Genomic DNA, 26,180 nt, shown 5'->3' on the forward strand with positions numbered 1-26,180 from the left:
TAATAAATATATTTCAGATTATTTTATAGTCTAGTATCATAATAAATATTGCTATTTGAAAATTAACTTTTTTCCGTATAATAGAAAAATAATGTAATTAACGTATGACGTATAATTTTAAAACACGTAAAACGAATTATGTCGGCTATAAAAATTCTTACATTCCTTTTATTTTTTTTCTTTAAAGAACCGAGTTATATTCGGATTTCATTATTTCAAAAATTGGAATAAAATGTTATTTCAAGGAAAAATATCGATCATATTGATTATTATAGTCTGTCGTTCGGTCAACGCGATTAGATTCTTAGTATCTCGGAGCTAGCACGTACGCAGCCAGCGGCATTATAACGCGAGACAGCTGGAACGACCAATTTCCTCTTTAGTAGCCACTATGTAATTATACTCGATTACCTTTTCCCGTGGCATAAACAATCACCGGTTCTCGACGTGTGCACGTTTCGCTCACTCACTTCCAAACACGATTCCATGAGATCTTACCTGCAATAAACGAGATAGAATGTTTTAGACGAAGGATAAACGTAACAAAAATGTATAGGGAAAAAAAAAATAGAAAGAAAAAACAAAAGATTTCTTTAATCGTTAAATAGAATTCAATATTATTCACTTTCGTTAAATGTTTTATATCGATTTTGAAAAATATTACAAATTTGTTTTCTTATTACTATTCTAACAACAAGGAAGAAAAAGAAAGTAAGAAAGAAAGAAAGAAAGAAAGAAAGAAAGAAAGAAAAAAAGAAAAGAAAATAAAGTGAAACGGAGAAACGCAATCGATCAGTGGCCCGACAATTCAGCTGGATCGCAGTAGAAAGGAAGGGACCCCGAAAAACAAGGCGTAAAAGCATTAATTATGTAACTTCCGGTCCGAAACTTGTTGTAGGGGGATAGGCATCTTGCGAATACGGACAGTCGAAATAGAGGAGAATGAGAAAAGAAAGAAAAAAATTCAGAGAGAGAGAGAGAGAGAGAGAAAGTCGAATCGAAACGAAACGAAACGAAAAAGAAAAAGAAAAAGAAAGAAAGAAAGAAAGGAAGGAGAAAGAGAAAGAGTTTGAGAATAAACGAGCACGCGTTGTACGAGTTGGTTGGTAGAAGAAGATCGGCGTCTTCGATATGAACGAAATAAAAACATAATAATATTAGGAAAGAAAAAATGCAAAACAGAGCGGCATTTAGATGCGTGTAACGAAGGGCCAAAAGGGTAAAGGCGACGAACGAACGAAAGAAAGAAAGGAAAAAAGAAAGAAAGAGCATGAACGGTCACCGGACACGGAGTGATCGCGTGAGATTAGGCTTCTTTCGAGTGTGACTCATGCCGCCACGGGAAAGTAAATGAGTGCAAGTGCGCCTGCACCTTTTTTCTTTCCTCCACCTCCTTCACCTTTTCCATCACCCAACCAACCATCAACCTCCTCTCTTCGATCACCCACTCATTCTCGTTCACCCCTTCGTACTACTACAACTCTTTTGCTTCTCTCTTTCATTTTCTTGTTCAACTTGCTTTTTTTTTAATCTCCCTTTCTCACCTCCACCTTTCTCTCTCTCTCTCTTTCTCTATCTCACCCTTCGGTACACGTACGTACGTTTCTTTTTTCTTTCTTCTATTCCTTTTCCTCTTGTTTCTTTTTCTTTTTCTTTTTTTGTAATTTTATTTTACGAGACACAGTCGCCCCGTCGAGACTTCTTATCAGCCGACACGAGAGAGAACACACGCAGATCGAATCGGAACACGACTGTCGCGAAAATTCGATCGCTTTCGTGATGTCAACTCTCGTCTTTATCGCTAACGGACGACGGACTTTCGTTGAACGACACGTGACGCGATCGCAGGGAAAGATCCGTGTTTAAAAACCTTCCTCCGATGTGATTGTAATTGCGAACGAGATAAAGATTATAGCTCGGAGAAAGGTAAAGGATAAATCGATTTTGCAATTGTTGCTTTGATAATCGATAAGAGAAATAAAAAACGAAAGACATTTAATTAAAGCAACTATAATAGCGTTAAAGCTGACCCTTTTGGAGACATCGTGTCTCGATGACTAATATGCTTTCGTTTTCCTTTTTTTATATTAATAGAATTGGTATTCTTCGCAATAAAACATCTGCTTCCTCTATATATGGAATTTCTTTTTTTTTTAATTCAACCTATCATTTTATTTATACCATTTAATGTAACCCTCGATAGTAAATAAGTTGGCGATCATGGTTAAGCATAGGACAATTGTGTAGAACATAAAATTCGAAACTTGAAAAATCAATAATTTTCTTTTTACCCCCTAAAATATATTCTAAACAGACCATTTATTTATATAACATTATAATAATAACTTGTGCACAATTTAATATTTTAATAATTACGTAAGTTTCTTGCATGTTCAAACAAGATTATAATTGTGGTCGATCAATAACATGTTTAATAATAGTAACTGTATATAAGTTTGAAACTATGACTTAGAAATAGAGAAAGAGAGGCAAGGTGGGGGATGGGATGGAATGAGATGGGGGGAAGGAATGTAGTATTCCTTCTATATATCTAGCTCGTTATTTAGGATTCATTCGTTTGTTCGTTCGTTCGTTCGTTGGAAGGAAGGACGTTGTCCCAAGTAATTCCGGTGCAAATTAAGTGGTTTATTAGCGACCATCGAGCAGCAACAAGAGAAACAGTAAGACAAAGAGAGAAAGAGAATGGACAGAGAAGCTCATTAGTCGCAGACGGTCGACAGGACAAAGCCGAATCGTCTTCCGTTTTCTCTCTTTACGTTCTACTCGACTCAATTATACCTCAAACTCGCCATCTGTCGCTGACGAAAGAGTTTTCATTTTCTGATTTTTACTATTAAAATATCTACGAAAATACGAACTCTAACTAAACGTAGCAGTAGTCCCGTTGTTGTTATCATTATTCTTACAGAACGTCGACCTATCGATTATTTTATCATGTTCTTGCTCTTCTTTTTTTTTTCCTTTTTCTTTTCTTCTTCAACCCCTATCGTCGTTCTTTACCTATTCTTCCTTTATTCTTTGCAACGAAACTTTATATGCTTGGTTTTTTTCTATCTTTTACGTGACGACGAACATATAAGCTTTCTGAACTAACTTCGACAAGAATAGGATGGACGGCTTTTGTTGTTATTTTTGTTACACGCGCGTCTTTGTGATTTTTTTTATTTTTTTTTTTTTATTTTTCTCCCAACTTGATACATCGTTCAGCTTTTTCTTTTTTTTTTTATTTAATTATTTTTTAATATTAATTCTAGACGCCATTCTTATATATGATTGTTCGTTACGCAAACAATTCTATTCGCGTGAATAAAAATAATTTAATTACAGTAATTATTTTTTCACACACAGATATTTTTATCCCAGTATTGTGCAATATTTAAAATGCAAATACGAATGAGGAAAAAATCGAATCGAAAAATCAAGTGCATATAATTAGATAAGTTTTTATTGTATTTTGTTATTTTTAATAGGAATCAAATTATATTCGTTTATTCATAGATATAATTGCAGAGACATAATTTACATATAAGGAAAGAGATTAACATTTATTTTCATAAATTACATAAAACATGGATTTCGTATAATCGCGTTGTGATCGAATTACACGGCATAGCCTTATAAGAAATAGCCGAGGAAAATTTATTAGCCAACGCGTATAAGCTTCACTGTCGTATTATCATTAACACCAAGTAAATCCGTTTTCGAGCTACCACCGTAGCAGCGTCTAAAGGCTTAAGAAGATCTTCTACACCGTTACTCATGCTTTCCTTTTTATTTGCCTACTTCAAAATCCGGCGAGGAATATTAGATCTTCTTTGGTCCCTTACCCTACCCTTCCTGTTCTTTTCCCTTGACATGAAACTCTTGTTTCTTTTTTAAAAGAAATAACTTCTTTCAAGAGCAGTCATTTTTATAAAGTGATAACTTATCAAAAAAATTCGATACAAATACAAATCTAACATGCTATAAATAATTTTATATATTATAAATATATATTATTTATTTAACTTGTCGCCTTTCAGATATAGAGAGAGCTGTGAATGAGCTTAATGAAATAATTATATTAATAATCGATTGGTGTACGAGAAATTCTCTTAAAATAAATGCTTCTAAAACAAAGACTATAATTTGTGAAAATCCTCAACATGTTAATAACTCTGTATGTATTAATGCTCCGAAAATCAAAGTAAATCAAGTAGTTATTGATTACGTCAGATCAATTAAATACTTAGGAGTTATTTTGGATGATACTTTGTTTTGGCATCAACTAGTCATGTTGATTAGTAATCAAGCAATGAGTTGCTTGTCCCGATTGAAAATGAACAACCATTTGTTTAATACGACTATGCGTAAAAGATTAGTTGCCACTTTAATACTACCAATCTTTGATTATTGTTCAGCAGCTTATACAAACATTTCAGTAGCATTACAATTTAAATTGCAAAGTAAGTTTAATGCTTGTATTCGCTTTATCTTTCGTTTGCAACGATATCAGCATACTACTCCGTTTAGAAGAGATTTAGGATGGTTGACTTTACAACTTTAGTATTCTTACTTCTGTTAGTGGTCGTGCTGACAGGCAGTTGGATGTATTATGTTTACCTTATGCAAGAACCAGAACTTATGACAAATCATTTTTGGTTACGGCTGTTCGTATTTGGAATCAACTTCCGGAAGATATCGGAGCTCTAAGTGACTATAAAGAATTTAGATTAAGATGTTACACTTACTTTATTGATAGAGACATTCAGCGTGTTTTGTGACTTACGATTTAATTTAAAAAATTGTTTGTTTTGTTTTTAACCATATGTTTGTTGCTTTGTTGCGTTACTACTATTATTACTACTATTATAATGATAAATTTAATAATAATAACATAATTGTAATTTCCGTTTTGTTTCACCTATATATTATATTATACTACACTGTAATTAATGGCCTTTAGGGAGCCTAGGCTCTAGGGTCAATAAGATATTATTAAATAAATAAATAAATATTGTAAATAATTTTGAATTCATAAATTATAATAATAAATATCATATTATAAAAGAGAAAGAGAAGTTTAAAACATTAAATATGTATATTATAACTAGATAAATTAAATAATTTATATAAAAATTACAATATTGCAGCAACTATGAAAAAAAAAGTAAATAATTAACTTGTTAGAATCTAAAGAAAAAAGAAAAAGGAACACGAGAGAGATATTTAATATTAATCCAGCTGTGAATCTTCTAGATTGAAAGTCACAAGAGAGAAATGTTCCCTCGGTTTGATCGACGTGGCAAAAAAAGCTCGTTCAAAGAGAGACAGTGACAAACAGAGAAGAGATGAGAAGAGAAGAGAAGAAGGAGTAAAGTTCCAGACGGACGTGGCAGTCATCGACAGAAGTCGGTCGGTCGCGGCCTGCTCGCCAATTTATCAGCTCCTTCTCTCGTTTGGCGACGCACGCGCGCCACTCACTACTATTCTCGCGTGAGAAACGACGAACGACGAAGAAAGACAAGAGAGAAAAGCTAGAACGTTAGTCACTACTACTACTACTCGTCTCATAATTTATTCATTCCTATTTTTAGGCACGACGGATCTCTCTCGACGGCCCGTCCATCCATCCGTCGACCGACCCGTCTTTTGCCAGAGACGAGCAAGAGATGAGAAAGCTTGTTAGAACGAACAAGAAATTCGTGAAAATCTTCTTCTTCTTCCTCTTCCTCCTCTCGGCGCCATGATTCTCTCTCTATCAGTGAACGTAGAACAAAAAAATATATCAACATAAAGAAGAGAATGACTTCTGATAAAAATAAATCTCTCCTCGGGATGTTGAAGAACGCAAGAGTTTCGATCTCGTAAATACGAGAACAAATTTTAAACGAGATTTCGAGGGTTTTTCTTTTCACAAAAATTACATTTTCAATATTGTACTAACACCGAACGATATCAAAATAAAACAAGAATAAATGGTTGCGTTTATCGTGGTAGTTGAAGTTTCGTATCCTGGTACTGACACATTTTTTCTTTTTTCTTTTTTAAATATTAATAATAAAAACAATCGGTCTTTAGCGACGGTCGTAATATTTTTTGACATTAAAAAGAATTCGAAATATTTATTGTTTAAAAATGAAATTTGGATATTTCAAAATTATCATTCATCGTTGTTTGACCAAAAAACAAGGCTACGATTGTTGCTCACCGACGATTTTATTAAATATTTACCGCGATTACCTCAACAGTTGGATTATCGAAAACATGAGAAATGCACAACGATAAATTTCATAAGCAACATAAATATGTGTATGCGATCATTCGATAGGATGTTACACGAGACAATGTTACGAAAAAGATTAAATCGATGTTTACTTGACATACACTCAATAAAAACTACTTTATAAACGATTCCTCGCAATGGGGAAAAAGAATTTCCTTGAAAATAAGGGCCGTTGTAAGATCCCTCGGGATCGGTAGAGATGAAAACTTTACCCTCTCTGAAACAATTGTTTCTCCTTGGAGAAAAAAGACCCGAAGCTGCTGCCTCTTTAAACTTTTTTCTGATACGCTCGATTAAACCTGAACGATGCGAGTCGCCAGGGATATATATAAAATGTACAATGGATATTGAATGAAAATAATAGGAAGAGAGGAACGAACAGTAAGGTCAACGATACGAACTGACCCCCTTAGCAGATCACTATCGATGTTTTTATCGCAATTGTGTCGAATAATCGAACGAACGGAAAACGTTTCGTATAAATTTCCAAATGATTTTACACCAAAAACGGTGTGTGTTATCGAATATTTAAAACGATTACAAAATTATCGTGCGATATTCGAAACTTTTTCTTCTCCTCCTTCTCCTCCTCCTCCTGGCTCTTGATGATGAAGAGAAAATAATATTGGTTACACGCAAAAATAAATTGGACATTGTTATCGACGATACGATAGGTCGCGAATAACGCTGACTATTTTTGGGACGATGTTAGATAACAAGCAGAGGTAGAAACAATATTTAATACATTCGAAACTGTGACACGTTTTGCTTGACTAGTAGGTAGAAACACGCGAATTACAGGTCACGTCACATGCAGTACGAATCAAAAGCGTACGGGAAATCTGATCGTTGAAAAATTGCGCTCTGATAGAAGTTGATGAAAAAAAGAAAAAACAAAAAAAAAAAGAAAAAAAGAATAAACAAAACGAAACAAAATGCGATAAAAAATAATAGGAAGAAAAGAAGAGGAAGGAAAAAAAAGGATCAAACAAACAAACAAAAATACCGGGAAACATCAAACATCCTGTAGATTTCAATTACAACGAATTGAATTTAATTTGGATCTCTTTGATCTGACTACTCTCGCACGTACATCCGTCGTTCCCTTTGAATATGTGACGATTGAAAAGATGAATATATAGTTAGTAAAAAAAAAAAAAAATAGTAAAAAACCTGCAATTAATACCTTTGAAACTTTCTTTTCCGTAAATATCAATTTTAACAAACGAAAAAAATAATATTTCAAAATGAATTGATTGAGAATAAAAAGAATAATTGAAAATTAATCTTCTATAAAATGATTCACGCGTGGTTGCATTCTACGCACATACATAAATACATAAATCCATATAAGTATATCGTGTCACGAATAAGGGGGTTGAATTATCGTGACTAGTATGACGAGGAGTTGAAAAGGGCTACTCACAGCACGACTTGTTCTCTTATCATCCCTATCAATTAGTCACATACACCGGACCGACAAAGGTGAAATAAACTTTATCAACGACGGCGAGACGGCCGACAGTCTATCAAAGGCGTCGTCGATGCTTCCCTAAATTACTTTCAGGCGTCAACCTAAACGTACCATGACTATTAAAAATAAATATTAAACAAAGTAATTCACAGGATTAACAATTGTTCAAATTAACTTTTTAATTACAAAAATACTATTTCGAAAATAATTATTTGCACCTTTATAATGAATCAAATGAATGTAACAATTATAATAATGAGTAACACGAATGATCATAGATTTATTAGAAAAAGAAAAAACTAAGAGAGAGAGAGAGAGATTTAAAAATGTTTCAAATTTTGACATTGATATTAAAGATTCGAAATATTTCAAAGATCGATAAAGCAAAAACGTTAAATATCAATACCGATTTTCCATCCTTCCTAGAACACAACACAGATCCTGTTATCGCATGGCTAACGATCTTTTAACGACTGTATATTTTTTTTTGCTAATTTTTTTTTCCTATCCAAATATCGCTCGCCATCGATAGACACATAGCTTCTCTCCCTTTCTCACGAAGGGATGAGAAGAACGTTGTCAAGCGCTTGGCCGTTCACGAATCGCCGAGTGTATCTCTCGATCTCTCTCTCTCTCTCTCTCTTTCTCTCGTCCTTTTTTAAACGAGAATCTAGATTACGTCGTTAAACTGTATTCAAGCATGAACCGTCAGTGACGGTGAATGGGTGCTTTAAATGCGAATTTGCTGCTGCATTAACTCTGGAAAAAGTGCTCCTCTAATGTGGCATTAACGTTCGTTCGTTCGTTCGTTCGTATGCGCGCGCGCATTCGAGCAACTACGAGAATCTAAAGCTCCAGAGCCGTGAATCGGTCGTTTCGTAAGCCATAATAAATTCGATGGATGTATGTAAAACATTCGAGCTCGTGACCAACACTAATTGTGTTGTGTGGTAGCAAGTATTCGAGCATATTGTTAAAACGTCACGATTAAATAAGATCTTTAAACAAATATAATTCATTCTAGGGTTAATCATATACTCATTTTAATAATATGATAGAATCTCCAATATTCAAATGAATTCATTGTGAGACGTAATTGATTCGAATGAAAGTATATTTCGTTTAACGTAACACACAATTTCGTACTACATTTTCATCATTTTGTAATTTATAGAGTATTTATTTGTTCATTTAAATAGTACTTATATTGTTAATATTACAAGTTTGCTTTTTGATATCATTATACAATGAATTGTAAATGCGTATCAATATAAATTTCAAACTGAACGAACTATGACGTAGATTATTTGTTTGGATAGTAGATAATACACGAGTAGAAAAGTATATATACAGTGTTCGGATAATAAAGTGTTTAGATAGTATTACATGCGAATAGTAGAATTTTCGTATACCAGATCGTCGGATATTGGAGATTCCACTGTATTAGTACATAAGTAAACTAAATCAATATATATATGTATATATACATAAGAATATAGAAAAAATTTAAATATTTATAACATCTCTCATAAAATTCTTTTTTTAACAACACTCTATATAAACTATTTGTCATGCTCGTTGTTTTTTCTTCTCGAATCAACAAATCCTCGCATAAAACGTGCCCATAAGCCTGGAAAACGAGAAAAATAGAAAGAGAGGGAGAGAGAGAGAGAAATAGAGAAAATATTGTTATTGTCGAAAAATGCAAACTCACCGATAGGTACCGACAATTCCGAGTCGTTGTCACGTAACACTTTTAATTACGCTAGTCGGGACTAATGCGCTTATCCAAGCGACAAGGACCGTTGTGTCGTTTGCTCCGCACAACACGCGACGCTTTGTCAGCTGCACTTCCGTTTCTATTGGCTACCCCTAAGCGAGTCACCATTCCTCTTTCCTAACACCCTTCTTTATTTAACCAGACACCTCCAACCTCCTCGTAATTAGTTTGATTTTTCTTTACGATATTACGCGAACGTAATTGCGTGCGCAAAGCGATCGCCTCGATACTGATAATAAAAGTGAATAATAAAAAAAGGAAGAAAAAAATTGAAAAAAAAAAAGAAAGAAAGAATGTTAGAAAAAAGTCGGGACAAGCTGATAGGGGGTTGGTTTTATAATAAAATATGGTTTCTTTTGATATAAAGATAACGAATTAGATATTAATCTCACACGAGCTAGGAGGGAAAGTTTATTTTCATAAAAAATGAATGCTTACTTATTTAGCATCGTGTGCACGATAATAATCGATAATAAAAATTAAATAAATATATCGTGAGATCTCTATTATCAAATGGTTCTCGCGCATAATTCCAACGCTTCATACCATATATTTCCTCAATAATTCAAATTTATTTATTGTAAACGGTCTCTTGTAATTAGTTTCTCACCTCACTTTCACGTTATAATATCTGTTAAAACTTTCGTTTAACGTGTTTCGAATACTTGCACGTCTAACCTACTCATATCTTTGAAACTTTCTTTTATCTTCTTTCTTTCTTTCTTTCTTTCGTTCTTTCTTTCTATTATCTTTTTGAAGTGAAACTTTCTAGTGCGACGGTAACGACAAAATTTTATAAAACGACAGGAAAAAAGAGGAAGCATTGATATAAGGAGAGAAAAAAAGTGAAATAAATTGACACTTGAATGAGATTATACAAGGTTCTAGTGTTAGTTGTGTGTGTGTGTATGTATGTGTGTATGTTAATGAGATACGACCAGGAACGTTAAAAGAAATATATTATAGTTTAAACAATCATAAATATTAATAGAGTATAGTGTACCGTGTTCAATTTACCTTAATTGATTGTTAATTAATCTCGAAAGAAATGTATACTTTTGTTTAAATGCACTGAGTATACATTTAACGCACCTTCCTCTTCGGAATCCAACGATAAACTAACTCCATTGTCATCTATGAAAGTTCTTTTATTGAATGTTGTTTATGTGACTTTCAAAAGGATACATATGTATAACGAAAGTGGCATGTGTATAATAAATCAAATTTATCCTTCTGAAAGTCATATAAACAACTTTCAATAAAAGAACTTTCATAGAGGATAATGATTTAGTTTACTATCGGATTTCGAAGAGGACGGTACGTTTTACTTATACTCTGTGCTTCAAAACTATAATATACATTTTCTTCGATTAATTATCAATCAATTAAGGTAAATCGAATACAGTATTATACTCTATTATATTATAAATAAAACTTTCAAATTGAACTCATTAAATATATAATTAAAGTATACTAACATATTTATTTCTAAATTATGTTCATCCTAAACACACTAATTCAATAGTTATCAAAAAAAAAATCTAATAAACGTAACGATAAAAAATTTTAAGGGACGCTCAAACTGTATGCGAATCAATTGATTATTTTCAACATGACAATGTAAGGTTTCACTTCTATCCCACGTGGAGATCATGCTCGTTCATTTCTTTTTTTGTCTTTTTCAACGTTTCCGGATATACACGGACAACGTTTTAATAAAGATTTAAACTTCGTAACGAGCTCGTTCGCTTTCGCTCCGTCGTATTAACGAGATTACTCGAATCGTATTTTTATTTATCTATCTTCGATATATCGAAAATAGAATGGAGAATGTTGGAAGAGATCGAAAAGAAATGAAATAGACTATTATTAACCGATTAACCATTTCCCCTTTACCGAATCACCTCGTCTCTCGTAATCGGCGAACTTTCATACGTAACGAGATAATAAGACGAAACAAAAAGAATAAGAGAGAGAGAGATAGGAAGATAAAAAGACAAGAAGAGATTGTAAATACATAGAACGAACAATAATTTATCGCGTAAAAGGTATCGCCTTTAGCGTTTGGTAAATGCTCACCGATAGGTCACGCCTGTCCCAATGAGAGACGAAATTGTATTGCGAGATTACTTTTGCAGAAACGCGAGAACTCTTTCGATTATTCTCGTTAATTCGATCTTTCCTTTATAAATCATTAAATGAGCTAACCATAAGTTATGCAGGCCAATCCTTTAAAAGAAAACAATATGATTCTAAGAAATCTTTGATTATTATTTTACGCAAAAATTACCTAACCATGGGTACATCTAAGGCCTATCAAAAATTTGTTAATTTTAATTATCATTGATTATGCTACTCGCTATTTAAATGAACTCTTCGAAGAGGTTTGTAAAAAAAAATCAAGAAATAAAATAGATCTATTAGAAATGAAGCTACTTTATTCCCAGAAATTCAAATCTTCGAATTAAATTTATCCAATTTTAGATTATTTTATTCAGCATAATTCGGCATGTATTCTTTCCATTCATAAAAAAAAGGAAATTTACAACCGACGAAACTTGTGAATTGTTAGAAAAACGAGAACTTAATGCACGATTTATGATAAGTAACGAGTAATCGCGTTGAAAATGAAAATTGAGATACAAAACGATCGCACGTTTCGCGTTAAAATGTTGACAACTATTGGTTTCTTTCTAGGAGAAGACACTAGGCATACTATTTTGATACGCATTCGAGAAATACGAGGAAGAATAAGACAACGAAGGAGGAAAAGAAGAAAAAGAAGAAGAAGAAGAAGAGAAAGGGCGCTAAACCGCAACAGAGAACGTTCCTTTCGTGAGAGCGAAGAAGTGGCAAGAAATGGTAAGAAGCCACAGCAAAGATAGATTATCCGGTCGCGCACCTGTATAATGACGACGGTAAAGAGAGAGGAATGTCGTGCGATTACACCGTGATGCTTGTGGCCGGCTACCACGTTTCAACGTCGAACGACTTAACCGGCGTTTAGCGGCTTTCCACCTCGATATGGCGTACAAAATGTTCTTGCCTCGAGGGAACAAAAACGATAAAGAAAGAAAGAGAGAGAGAGAGAGAGAGAGAAAAATCAAACGAGGACTTACGAGATGATCGAGCAAATCGTTACTTTCGAGTCTTAACCGATACGATATTTTACAACATATTAAATGTCCCCCTCCAACACGTACACGAACACAAACACACGGACAAAACCATTTGGCTATAGTAAAAACGAGTTAACTTAATAAATTATAATAAGCCGTACTATCCCATCAAAAGATAAGATTTACGTTCCTCGGTTTCTTTGATCTCGACGTTCCGAAAGAACGTAATACTCAATCGGCTTGTACCTTTAATTACTCTGCCATGAAAACTCTTAACAATTATTTTAAACGTTAACGATGTAAACCCAATTACGTGGCACCCTTTAAAGTTCATAAGAAAAAAAAACAAGAAAAAATGAAAAAAATTAAAATATTACCATATACCAGTTATTATCGAAACGACGAAGAGATTATCGATTGGGATATTGATTTTATTTAAAGGAAAAAACGAAACGAACTTCTTTCCCATCCATCGAAACGAAAAAGTAAAAGAGAGAGAGAGACCGAAAGAGAGATAGAGAGAGTAACAGATGGAGAGAAATAAAAAAGGCTAACCTTCGAAACTCGCGTGGGTACGTAATTAATGTCGAGGGTCGTCAATAAGTCCGCGCGTTCGCTAAAGTGAAACTAAAGAGAAAGAGAAGAAAAAAGGAAAGAGAAAGAGAAAAAGAGATAAAGAGAGAGAAAGAAGACGAGGAGTCAGTCAAAGTCAACGACCCACGTGCCAGGACAAAGTTAGCGAGCGTGGGCAGAGACTAATGGGAATATATACCAGCGACCAAACGTGGATGGATAGACGTAGGTATTACCGGCGTTAGTATCATCTGGCACGTCGTACACGTTCCTTCTTTCGTATGTAGGTACGTTTAAGTATGAGAGAGAAAAGAGAGAGAGAGAGAGAAAGAGAACGCGTGGGTGTCGCTCGTTTCAGTTCCATAAAACAAGCCTTCGTCGTTCTCGGCGTTCTCGTATGTCCTGTGCTCGTCGTTGTGCTCGTCGTCGTTGTCGTCGTCGTCGTCGTCGTCGTCGTCGTCGTGGCCTTCGATGACGTGTAGGCATCGAGAAATCTGTATTACTGACAATGGCTCGCGACGCCTTAACACTGACAATGAAAACGAGCGAACCAGCCGGCAAGCAAGCAAGCAAGCAAGCAAGCAAGCAACCCAGACGAGCAAGCAAACAGCCACTCGGATGAATTGAATTCGTGCCGGTCCTTTTCGACACGAATGAAAGAGAAAGAGAAAGTGTGTGTGTGTGTGTATATGTATGTGTATGGGTATGTGTGTGTATAACCTTTCGTACATGACTTGGATATATCTCTTTTTGCTTGAATATTTTCTTTAGCTACTTTTTACTGTTAGTTTGTAGAGAAAACAAAAAAAGAAATTTGTTACAATAAGAATTTGTATTATCCTTGATAATTGATCACGTTATTGCATCGTCATTACATTTGATAATAGACACGGTTTAATCGTGTTAAATCATGATAAACAAAAAACAATGCGTGTGTACTTAATTAGTTTTATTTGTCTCTAAAATAAACAATTAATATTCAATTTCTTTAGATATTTTTTTCCTTTTTATATATAATTACTTACATTTTTTCTAACAATAATGTTATTTACGAGTAATAAAGATGGAGATTAGAAAGAAGAAAGGAAAAAAAAGAAAAATGTTAGACAAGGTGCGAATGAAAAACGACCGGATCTTACTTAGCACGGTTGAAAGTGTCGAAAAAAGTATCCTCTTGGAAGAAAATCGCTGGTTTCTGTGGTCTTCCACAGTCAGCAATTTTCTACACAGCACGACAACGACGACGACGACGATGACGACGACCACAACACAACGATGACTACGACTACAGCTACAATGTCTCAACAACGAATATGAGAGAGCGTCGACGGACTTTATAATCTTCGACGATGCATAACCAATTAGCAAAGACGCTGGAGACAAGCGATTCCGTTCAGTCTGTCGTCGTTCTTTTCAAGATAAAAAGAGAAAGGAGATGTTTTCAAGAAAGAAAAATAAGAAACACACTCCTTAATGACGCTAATGCGTTACTACGCGCGTAGACACCCGCACAACCCTTTACGCATACACGTACACAGATATACATAATGTACATAAGTACATACGTGCATACATATCCCATGAACGTGTCTACCTATGCTCGTATTTGTTCTTCTCGCGTGTCGAGCACGAAAGCCGAGACTCCTATATAACTGTCAACACTGACACGAGACTCGCGATGACTTTGACTTCAAAGCAGACTTCAAAGCACTTTGAAGTTTCATCGATCTTAGCCGCTGGCTTATTCGCCAGTACCATATATGTACTCTATACATACAAAAATATCATATAATCTCACATACGTGCTACGAACTATAACATATACGCGTATATCATTCGATCGATATAAAAGAACTGTACCTTACTTTTTGAACATTGAGAAATTCGTCTTTCTATTTTCTTCTTTTTCTTTTTTTTGATCATAATATTAGTGCTCTCTCTTTTTCTCTAATCTTTTCTGCTAACTTTCTTCGATATCACCACCGTCTGTCTAGTTCCCCCCGTTTTCACTAGGAATGACACCAGGAACGATTACTATATGAAAAGTATTTTCTTTTTTTCAAGAATTACGTCATGCAGAAGATTTTTTACGCTCTGTGATATTCAACAAAAATGCGAACAAAGAGAAAGAAATAAAGATAGATATACTTTTTCTTTTTCTAACGAGTAGATAGTGGAATGAAACGTAACGAACTTATTAAATGATATCTGTCTAATTAATACACGTCGTCGTCGTCGTCGTCGTCCTGTCTGCGATTAAATTCCACACAGGCGCAGGATAATCTCTTCTTGCTTTTAAAAAGGAATAAAAGAAGAACAGGAGAAAGAGAAACAGAGAAATAACACACAGACCAACTAAATCTCGTACGAACGGACTTCGTCGTCGTCGTCGTCGTCGTCGTCGTCGTCATTCATATACGACAGGAGATACACGATTTCTCTCTCGTAGTTTTCTAACATAACTGGCATATATCCAAAAGCAAGGGGAAAATTCCTCCTTTGGCGTTCATCCGAGCTGTCCTACTAGAAGAGAAAACTCATAAATCTGGTGACAATGTATGTAGATGACGATCTTGTATTTCCGACAATTATCGTCAGTCCGTTTCCAAAACGACATGGATGGAAAGAGTAAAAAAAGAAAAGGGAATGAAAGAAGAAAAATAAAGAAATAAATAAAAGAAGGAGGGAGGGAGGGAGGGAGGGAAGGCAGGAAGGAAGGAAGGAAGGAAAGAAGGAAGGATGAGAGGAAGAGATGACGAGACTCGGCAAGCAAGCAAGCAAGCAAGCAAGTAAGGGCCACGAACCGAAAACGGTGCTAGGAAATTATGACTCGGTGCGCACGGTCGAGCTAATTGAAAATAATTGGCTGCCCGGTTATACGCTAGTCGGGACACGAAGCAAGCATAAATCTCTTGTAATTCGTTGTATAAAGGAGAGCCGCGGATAATGACGACCGTTGCTCTCCTCCGGAGTACTGCGTACGTATCACAAGTAAAAGAGTGAGAGAGAAGGAAGGAAAAAAAAGAAAGAAAAGGCAAGATAGAGAGAGAGAGAGAGAGAGAGAGGGACAGATGCAGACAGAAACGGTTTCAAGTGGATGCTGTAAGCAAAAGGGAGGTGGGAGAGACGTTTGAGCCATAAAGAGAGTACCCAAAAAGAAAACTCAAAATAAAGGATATAAAAAAGTTCATACGAAAGGGAGACGACGAAGATGGTCAAAGAATAAAAGAAAACCGAAATATATCGCCAGCTCGTTTTAATTGCATAAAGAAATAAGAGAGGAGGAGAAGGGGGGTAGGTGTATTGGTAAATATGCAAATCAGTGGAATACACGTGGCACGAAATGAGATTGCTCGAATGAATTTTTCCGCTTGTAAACTTTGCGAAAGATATCACACGAATATCGCGATCGTGAATGGATTGTAACACGAGTGGCAAACATGCACCGTTATTTCTCTCCGTATATGTATATGTATATGTATATATGCATATTACATTCTCCAGAGATTGAGATGTAAAACGATATAATGAAGTTAATTCTAATGTACATAAAAGTATTTAGTACCGTACACTTTTCCTATCTTTAACGTCTCGTAGCGATTAAACGCAAACAAAAAATATTCTTAGATTTATCTATGAACAAAAGTAATTTACTTAAAAAAAGAAAAAAACCCAGATATCCATATAGCGTTGATCATCACCGATCGATCTTGTTTTTCTCTTTAATGAGATGATACTTAAATGATCAAATAGATTAAATCGCAATGTAATGTATATCGGAAGAATTTGCATAATTTCTAATCGATCGAGTATACGTAACACAACGGTGAAACGAGATAAAAGAGAAATAGAAAGAGCGATAACGGAAAAAATAACATTTTCACGAGAATCGGACAGATTAAACGCGATAATCGTATGGATAAGAGTTTAATTAACGCGTCGTGGGTATCTCGTAAAGGGTAACACACGGCAAAATACACGGGTATGCGGCACGTAACTACTCGGAAAAGATAGTGCAACGAGATTCCGCGTGGTATGCCCGCTTAATATCACGTGCGGTGCATTGCTTTTAACGTCGCGATCGCGTTTTCCTTCTTTCTTTTTTATTTTTTAATCTTTTTTTTCTCTTTTTCATTTGCGTGCTTCTCTCTCTCTCCCTCTCTCTCTCTTACTCGTCCTTAGTCGCCATAAAGATATCGTTGGCCAATATATTAGCATATTATCGTGACTTCGCGCCTACCATCGCGTTCACTCCTTCTCTCTCTCTCTCTCTCGGTTTGCAACGTTTACGGCACCAAATCGTGATACCGATCGCTTTTGATGCCTTTTAATCTCTTACGTAGGACGTATTTCCGTTGATAAATTAGCTCCTTGCTAGGCATCGCGACAAGATAGATTTTTTGATTTTTTTTCTTGTGAAATAATCTTTCGAAAATTGATGATCACTGTAAGATCGATTCCTTCAGCATACATAACATGTATCTCGTGTATTTCTTTCAAACATTATCTTAACGGAGATAAAGATAATCATTAAAGTCAATAATAAATAACATTTATTTATTTCTTATCTCGTATCTTCGAGTATATCCACGAACATGTTTTATTAATCTTTAACTATCTCACTTCGAGTGTCAACTTCAAATTTTATTTGTATTTGATATTTTTTTTACATGAACTCTGAATTTTTATATTATGAAAGGTATAGTTCCATGAAATTTTAATGAGTAATAATAATAATAATAAAAAATGTCTTTATTTAGCTTTACAGTCACAAATAGGATTTCATTCGCAATCTTCTAATAATTTGAAACTAACTTGTTCATTCATTCTTTCGTTTCACTCGCACACTAATAAAAACTCCTTTTAATATCTCTTACGTAACTAAATACATAGGTAAATACTTTCTTTTTCAGGCTCAAAATGTTTCAACCCACCCAACCTATATATATGTGCCCTATCCATATCTTTGTCATTTTATTGACCTTTCATCTTTTATTACACATTTGCCAGTTCCTTTTTTTTTCTTTCTTTCTAAACAGGTGTATAATTATTCTGTCATTGCTTCCGTTTACTGTATCCTTTAGACTAACATCACTTTTAATACTTTTACAATATCTTGTTAAATGTTCATGATATCCGAAAATTGTTGTCCAGCTAAAATTTTAATTCAAAATGAAAAAAAAAAGAAGAGAGAAAGATAAAAAGAATCAATGAATAGATTATTGTCGAAAGTGATACGGATCGAAAGGCTTAGAAGATTAGTTTCTAAAATGGTGGTTATTAAAGCGATAAATCTAGGAAAGGTTCGGCTCACAGGCTCGACGTTAAATCCCCTTTTAATCGCGTGTACCTACCTACTACTATGCGTACCCTTCCACGATTAGACGCAAATCGTATTACTCGATACTCTGTCTCTCTCTTTCTCTCACACTTTCATTCTGTCTCTCTCTCTGCAGCACCAAAAGGAACTGGGCAAAGCGGCGATTTAATTACTGATAGCGTAGCTAAGCCATGAGGCCAGCCTGCGGTTTTAGTCGAAAGGCTTGAGTCTACCTGAGGTCGTTGCCAGAGGACACGATTCTCTGATCTCTCTACATATATTTACGTATGTATATTACGATCAAATGTAGTAATACGGACACTGTATACATTGCACGGTCAATCTATAGAATGCCCAAAAGGTTTACTTATTCTAGAATATATGTTTCAGTTGGCTATGTTTAGGAGAACGAAATTCGAAGTGATCGTCTAAGTGAAACATACCATGGAAATTAACAAAATTTCTTCGCAATGTCCTTAACGAGTTTCGATTAATCTTTAAAATATGTTTCAGTGGGATGTGTTAAAGCATGGAAATTTTGTTGAAGGTTTCGTCAGAGTTTTTTCTGTGTTTTTTTCTTCCAGATTAAAAGATGTATTCAAATAAAAAAAAAAAAGAACCCTGACGTAACGCAGCAAAAAATAAATTTATGACAAATTTGGTTAAGTTCGGAGATAATTCGCAAAGAAAGCTTGATACGAATAATGTTAGTAACATTTGTTTTTATTATACAAAATTGTATATTCTTCAGACATCAGTAAAAAAAAGGAGGAGGGGAAGAGTAAATTTATGAATGTACGTTCCGGGCCGCAAGTTGAGTATGGTTAATATAAACCAAGTAATTGTGCTTAGTAATTGAGTCACCCTATATATGCACGTAATCACGACACGACACGACAAGACGACGATGACGACGACGAGATCAACAAAGCTGAACGAAAATAACTGAACGATGACCATATAGAGAACACAGCATTGAGACGCGTGCGTAATCATCGTGCGACGACCGCATCGAAATTAGAAATTCAATTGGTCTTTAGGTTTAGGAAAAAAAAGGAAAAAAACACAAGTAGACAGTTACAAGGTAAGCGTGTTCGATTACGTTACAAACAGTTTCTTTTATTTATAAGATCAATCGAGAATAATTATTCTAATGAGATAGGAATTGTTAATTGTATATAAAAAAAAAAAAAAAAAAAAAAAAGAAGAAAAAAAAAAAGGAAAAAAACACTCGTTCTTCGCGTGACAATAACAATGTTAAATAGTACGGGATAAAAATACCAATACAACAACAAAAGGAAAGAGAGTAGATGTTACAAAAAAGTGAAACAAACAATAATAGAGAATAACTGAATAGTTTTATCCTTCTCTCGCTTATTTCATAAGATAATTTTCCTATCATCGTTATTAAGAGCCATCTCGTTGGTTCATGTCGGTAGTCGATTACCGTTTGACGTTGAATCGTTTTGACGAAGTCAACGTTTATTTTCCTCCGTCGTTCCATCAAACGCGTCTCGATTACGACGTTGCCTTTTTTAACTGACTCGTCTTACTATAAAACACGATTCTATAATAGGATAAAACGCGAAGATGATGATAACATCATACAAATTCTCGATATAAAATTAAAATTACTAAATTCTATCGTTCGTTGTCACATTTTTTGTCAACATTAAACGAGTAACAAATGTCGAAACTTTAACTAAATTTCTTTTGTTCTTATAATAGGCAAATACTTACGTAAGAGAAGAAAAAAAGAATTAGATCATGATCGTAAAAATAACAAAAAAAAAAAAAAGAGAAAAGAAAAAACTATATTACAATGCAAAAATCTATTTGAAAGAATGTGCACGCAAAGGTCGAATCGTCAAAGCTCATTAATTTAAAATATCTCATATATATGAGTATTATTACGAAGATATGTATTTACATTGATATTACGTTCGTAAATACGTTTTGTTTTTATTTCATATCCATTAAAATATCATGTCCACGAAGATAATAGAAAATATTGTTCGCTATCGGACTAGGGAAAAAGTCAATGCGAAAAATAGCAACGATCAGCCTTGATTTCGTGGAAGTAAAATAACGCATTATTAAACGTGACTGTTATTGTGTCATTACGTAACGCACGTTTATCTTCGATGCCCGCGAAGGAAGAGACGACTATCTTAACGGGCTATTGTTGAGTACGAGTAATAGCTTATGAAACGAGAGGGGTAATTCGACGATAGGTGGGTCGTTTGTAAGAAACACACTCTTGGCTGCTCATCCGTCCGTGTTCTTTCGGTGGAAACTTCCCAAGAATTTTCTTCTTACTTTATCGATTTTACGATCGTTTCGTCTAAACATTTCCTACGATCTTTTGACCTCTTTTTACGAAACGAATTCTTTTTTTTAACCATTATTTCATTCATTCGTGAGAAAATATTATTAAAATTTAGTAAGGATTTTTTTTCTTTCTTTTTATTTTTACGTATCCGTATACCATGGTTTATCAATTAAAAATTATTAAGTATAATATAATTGCAATATTATATATAATTTGTTTTATTAGAAATTAAAGAATTGTGTCAGCAAAATTGAAATTATGACAAATTTTTAGTAGGTCGAAAAATCGTAGCTGGTACCTCATAGCAAAATGAGGAAACTATACGGTAATTAAAAATTATAACAAAACTATACGAGTCGCGAGTTAATGAACATGCAGTCGATGCGATTCTAAATAAGGTAAAGAAGAAAAAAAACACGAGGAAAGTAATTAATTTGCGAGAGAATGTTGCCGCAGTAACAGACGGTATTTTATATTTTTGTTTGTTTTCAATTTTATATTACGATTGAATTTATTTGACAGTACTGTAAAGAAAGAAGAAAAAAAGAAACAGATTTTGTATGAAAATAATCGCAAAATAAAACATTGCCGAACGAGTTATTTCGTGCAATAATATTTGCTTTAGACGTATAAAAAGAAAAAATAAGAAAAACAAAATATACCTCGATGAATATTAACATCCTCGGATACATAATTAGTCACACCTGATCTGTATAAGATACTAATCGATACCATCACCTGTGTGAGTCATTTAAAAAAACACGATGTTCTTTTCCTAGTACTCGAGGCGTTTCCTAATGGATCTCTCGAACATATCGTATATCTGGAGGATGTAGAAGATGACGTATACACGGTGGAATAAAGACGTCCTTCTTGGAGGATTCGATCGATCTCAGGTATTCGAGAAACAGGATGAAAAAGACATGAGGACACATGAGGACTCCTCTTCGGAGGACTTTGAAGATTCCATTTCTTATAGAATTTTTTTCCTTCTTCTTTCTTTTTTTCCTTCCTCTCTCCCACCCTCCTTTGTTTTAACACGCGTGTGTGCATATATGTATATGTGTATGTATGTGTGTTTTCTCAGTCAGTCGGGTGATTTGGGTTTGGGGGGTTCACCTTGAATTTGTCAGCTAAACGACACGCTCAATGGAGATGTTCGTGGAAGCAGTTCGAAATGCACGCTCATAGTTTCCGAGTTCGAAATGCAAATTGTCCAAGCTTCCACGAAGTCGACGATGCTAATGATATGATAATGTATGAGCTGAGACTTTCGAGTTATTTCACCGAATAAAGATCGATGCTTGTGAAGCCAACTTGGACGTACATAGATAAGCGTTATTTGTCGGCCGAAGCTACGTTAAACGACTTTTAATGTTTCATTCAAGACGGAAAAATCATTTCTACACTAAGCATATCGATTCGACTTTCGATTACATTATCGATAATATATCGACGTACTTTAATCGACGATTTGTGTTCGAACAACGGTTCTAATTACTAAATCTTGTTCAACGAATTAGCAAACAATTCGTTCGACTTTTTTGTTTCCCTTTTTTTCTTTTCTTTTTTATTTTCTTTTAATTTTTATTTTTACCTCCTTTATTCTTAACTTATTAAACGTATATAAGAGAAACAATATATCGGTTAACCATTAAGATCGAGCAAAGTGCCAACTTGTTAAGTTCTTCAAAATTCCAAAGACATGTAAGTAATTGCGAAGTCACCACGTTAGTGGCATACATAATGCAAGAGTTATCGATTTGAATAACTAAATATTCAAGAGATTCGCGCGTCCGAGAGCGGCCCCCGGTGATGGTAGAAAATACGTAAAAACAAAACAGATTGTAGAAGCATCGAATGAGGATAATAACGACACGAGGTAATCGTTTCTTCGGTCGATAGATTAAAAAGGAAAAAAGAAGAAAAAAAAAAAAAGGAATAATATACGTAATAATTACCATTTACCAATCGAACATTCCGTTTATTTTTCTTCTTCCGCGTTGAATTCATCGCGCGGATAATAAAACAACGACAAAAAAAGCAGAGAATATTTAAAAAAAAAAAAAAATATGATTGAAATAATATTCCGGAGAATTTGATTTCCATATTTTCGAAGCCTTTGTTGATTATCAAGCGAATTAAACATAAAATTATGCAGATTATTCAATTTTTTGTTTTGTTTGTAATAACCGCGACTCTTAAAAAAATAAAACGCAAAAAGCGACGTAAAAATAATAATAATAATAATAATAATAATAATAATAATAATAATAATAATAATAATAATAATAATAATAATAAAAGAAAATGTCAATCGTTTGGACACGAAAGAAAGGAAAAGTTGTGAGAAGAAATGGAAGGACGAGCACTTGGTGAAAATCAGAGCGTGAAGGAGGAAATATACATGTACGTTAACATATATGTATATATTGTAGGTAGAGATATATGAATGCAAAAAATGGGCACTTAGGCATACGAGGATAATATATTCCACGCAAAACTCGCACGGTCTTGTAAAAGTCGGCATTGCAAGAGCAACGAAGCGCATCGCGTCCATCCGATACGCACTCACCCACACCCACTCATGCACACAATTGAAATCTACACGTATAACACACCACACAGTTGGATTCGTTTGGAGGTTAAACTGCGCGACGCATCAGGGACATGCCGCTATAAAAGCGTCTACGAGAGATCGTCAAAGTAGACGTTCGTTCCAAGCCGTTGGATCAAGGATTTAGGGAACTTTTGGGAACTTCGTACCGACCAACTAACCAACCAACCAACCAGCCAGCCAGCCAGCCAGTCAGTTTCGACTAAGGAACTTCCTTAGGGACTAAAGTAATGCACCAAACAAAGAAATTCAAAAATTAAACTTCCCCTTCTTTCTCCACCCCTGTCTATCCTCACTTCAGCTTTATTTCCTTCGAAGAAATTAGCAACGATAAAGATTGTAAAGATAGGTAGATTACAAATGGTTCCCTCGAAAATCACGAACCGCAAAGATCAACGCAACGAACGTATAAGTTTCCTGCTATGAGAGAGTATGTCTGCAAAAATTTGACATTCACACGAACGAGACACGCAACGTATGTTCATATTTTTTTTTGTTTTCTTTTCTTTCCTTTTTTTTTAACGAACAAAATTACGGTGTAAATACAAATTTCGTTGATATTCGAATAATTAGCGCGTTAAATATTCCTCATGATTATCTTAATTATCATGACCGACCTACTTACCGAGAAACTACTTTCCAAGGATGCAATCCCCTCCTTACTTCTCCTGATTCTGATCGATCGAAATTGAATTGAGGGTTGGGTGCAAGGCTGCGTGAAAAAATTTTAAGATCGACACAGTGGCAAAATGGAGAAAGAGAGAGAAAGAGAGAGAAAGAGAGAGAGAGATAGAGAGAAAGTGACGTCAGTAAAACCGAAGTACAGAATTGCCGGCACACATTTATGCGGACACACGTGACAACTGGGTCGTCTGGAGGTTGAATGGATAGCGTGTGGCGTTTGTAAGTAGGGCCGATAAACTTGAAACGAAAGAGCTTCTTTTTATCTCACTTGCTGTTTTGCCAGACGTAAAAAATGTTCATTCTCTCTCTGTCTCTCTCCTTCTCATTCTCTCCATCCGTCCATTTCTTTCTTTTGTTCATTCTTTCTCTCACGCACGTACGCGTGTATTCTCGCTGTCGTTCCAATACATTGCGAGATGGTGTCGAGTCAAGGGTAAAAGAGTGATGTACGATTTTCAGGCCTCGTTCGAGCTCACCTTGAAGAACGAGAGACGGATTCGCGAAGACTTACGCGACTTCATCGTTTTACATTGCGTGGGAGTAGACGAGCTCAATCGGTGAGCGATCTCTCAAGGTCCCCCTCTTCTTCCCTCTTCCTCACTTCCTCACTTCCCTACTCTCTCTCTCTCTCTCTATCTATCTATCTATCTATCTATCTATCTTTTTCTTTAGTCTTCTCAGTTTCTTCTTGTTTTTTCTTCTATTTGAGGTACGACAACGCGGCGCTACCAATGCTGCCATTCCTCTTCTCGATGCTTCTCTCTTTGTCTCTCTCTCTCTTTCTTTCCCTCTGAGTGTTCGAAACTCGCGCGCAATGTCGTTTCTACGACGCGCGACCTTTAAACGTCATCCTCGAGGGGACGACTCACCGATGCTCGGAATTCCGATCGCTCCGAACGATTTGTCGAGGTGCCTTTGCCAACTCGAAATCTTTCCTTCTTGTATGCGTCCTCTCGGTGGTGGTGTGATCGAATAGATTTTTATTATTTAATTCCATTCGATTGGAATGTTTTTATATTAGCTCGATGAAACATCACCTCTCGCGAATAATCGTTTTTATTAATTTAGTTAAAAAAGTAATCAGGAAATTCATACAAATTTGTTTCAATATTTTCGTGTTTAAGTTACATCGAAAATGAGTATTAATAGTTGTGGTATATTTTTCGTTATCGGGGGTGGAAGGAAATTCAAATCAAAGGTGATATCAACGAGATAACGATCGAAAAAGCGAGTGGCGGACCCTCCTCGTCGGTAGTGTAGCATGTGGCCACTGGCAGACCTCCCCCGATTAAGTGCCATGGTTTTCATGGTGTGGTTAAGGACGCCGAAAAACAAACCATCTATCTAACAGGATGTCATACTGAGGCAAGAGAGCTCTGTGGCTCTTTTCCACCGCATGTTACGTTCAAAACCAAAGACGATGGCAACCGAGAGAAAGAGATCGTTTTTAATGATAAAAAAAAATAATTCCCTACTATTATAAACATTACTTTCGTTTTACGTTTAACGTATGTTTTCTATTTAAAGTAGACAAGTGTACCTACTTCTACGAGTAATCAAAATAATTCAGAAAGAAATTATTTTAAGAAGGACAGATTTTTAATCAAAAAATATGATTTATCAAATAAACAATTTTTCCCAAATTCACGAAAATTACCACCAATGAGAAAATAATTACAAAAAAAAGAAAAAGAAGAAAAAGAAGGTAACCAACTTATCACATTCGTGACTCTATTAAAGAGATTGAGAAAAAAAAATCGATCGAAATAATCCTGTAATCTCTTATCCCAGAAATTTTTTGTATAGCTCTTCTATATGGTAGGACGATTTTCGCGATTCCTCGGAAAGCATGAGTTTCAGCAAGGATTTATGATCACGGGGAGAGATCGTCGTAAGGTAAAAGGATAATCCGTATCTTTCAACGTGATATCTTCGATGGATAGTATAAAGGCGAACATCCTGTTCTTGTATGCTGGAAAGAGAGAGATAGAAAGA

At 34.9% G+C, this 26,180-nt stretch overlaps 1 protein-coding gene and 2 long non-coding RNA genes across 7 annotated transcripts in view; 1 reads left to right on the plus strand and 2 right to left on the minus strand.

The window, feature by feature from the left end:
- LOC122522150 overlaps positions 1–26,180 on the minus strand; it is a 231,103-nt gene that overhangs the window by 91,855 nt on the left and 113,068 nt on the right. The gene's annotated exons all lie outside the window — the stretch shown is intronic.
- On the minus strand, positions 8,857–10,645 carry LOC122522153. Its single transcript, XR_006304993.1, has 2 exons — positions 10,558–10,645; positions 8,857–9,769 (listed from the first exon to the last, which is right to left on the minus strand). It is a non-coding gene; the product is annotated as an uncharacterized LOC122522153 (long non-coding RNA).
- Positions 10,836–19,407, plus strand: LOC122522152. The gene is made up of 3 exons (XR_006304992.1): positions 10,836–10,930; positions 12,238–12,402; positions 18,689–19,407. It is a non-coding gene; the product is annotated as an uncharacterized LOC122522152 (long non-coding RNA).

Source organism: Polistes fuscatus, unplaced genomic scaffold (genome assembly GCF_010416935.1).
Source record: "Polistes fuscatus isolate 324 unplaced genomic scaffold, CU_Pfus_HIC Scaffold5, whole genome shotgun sequence".
Lineage (NCBI taxonomy): Eukaryota > Metazoa > Arthropoda > Insecta > Hymenoptera > Vespidae > Polistes > Polistes fuscatus.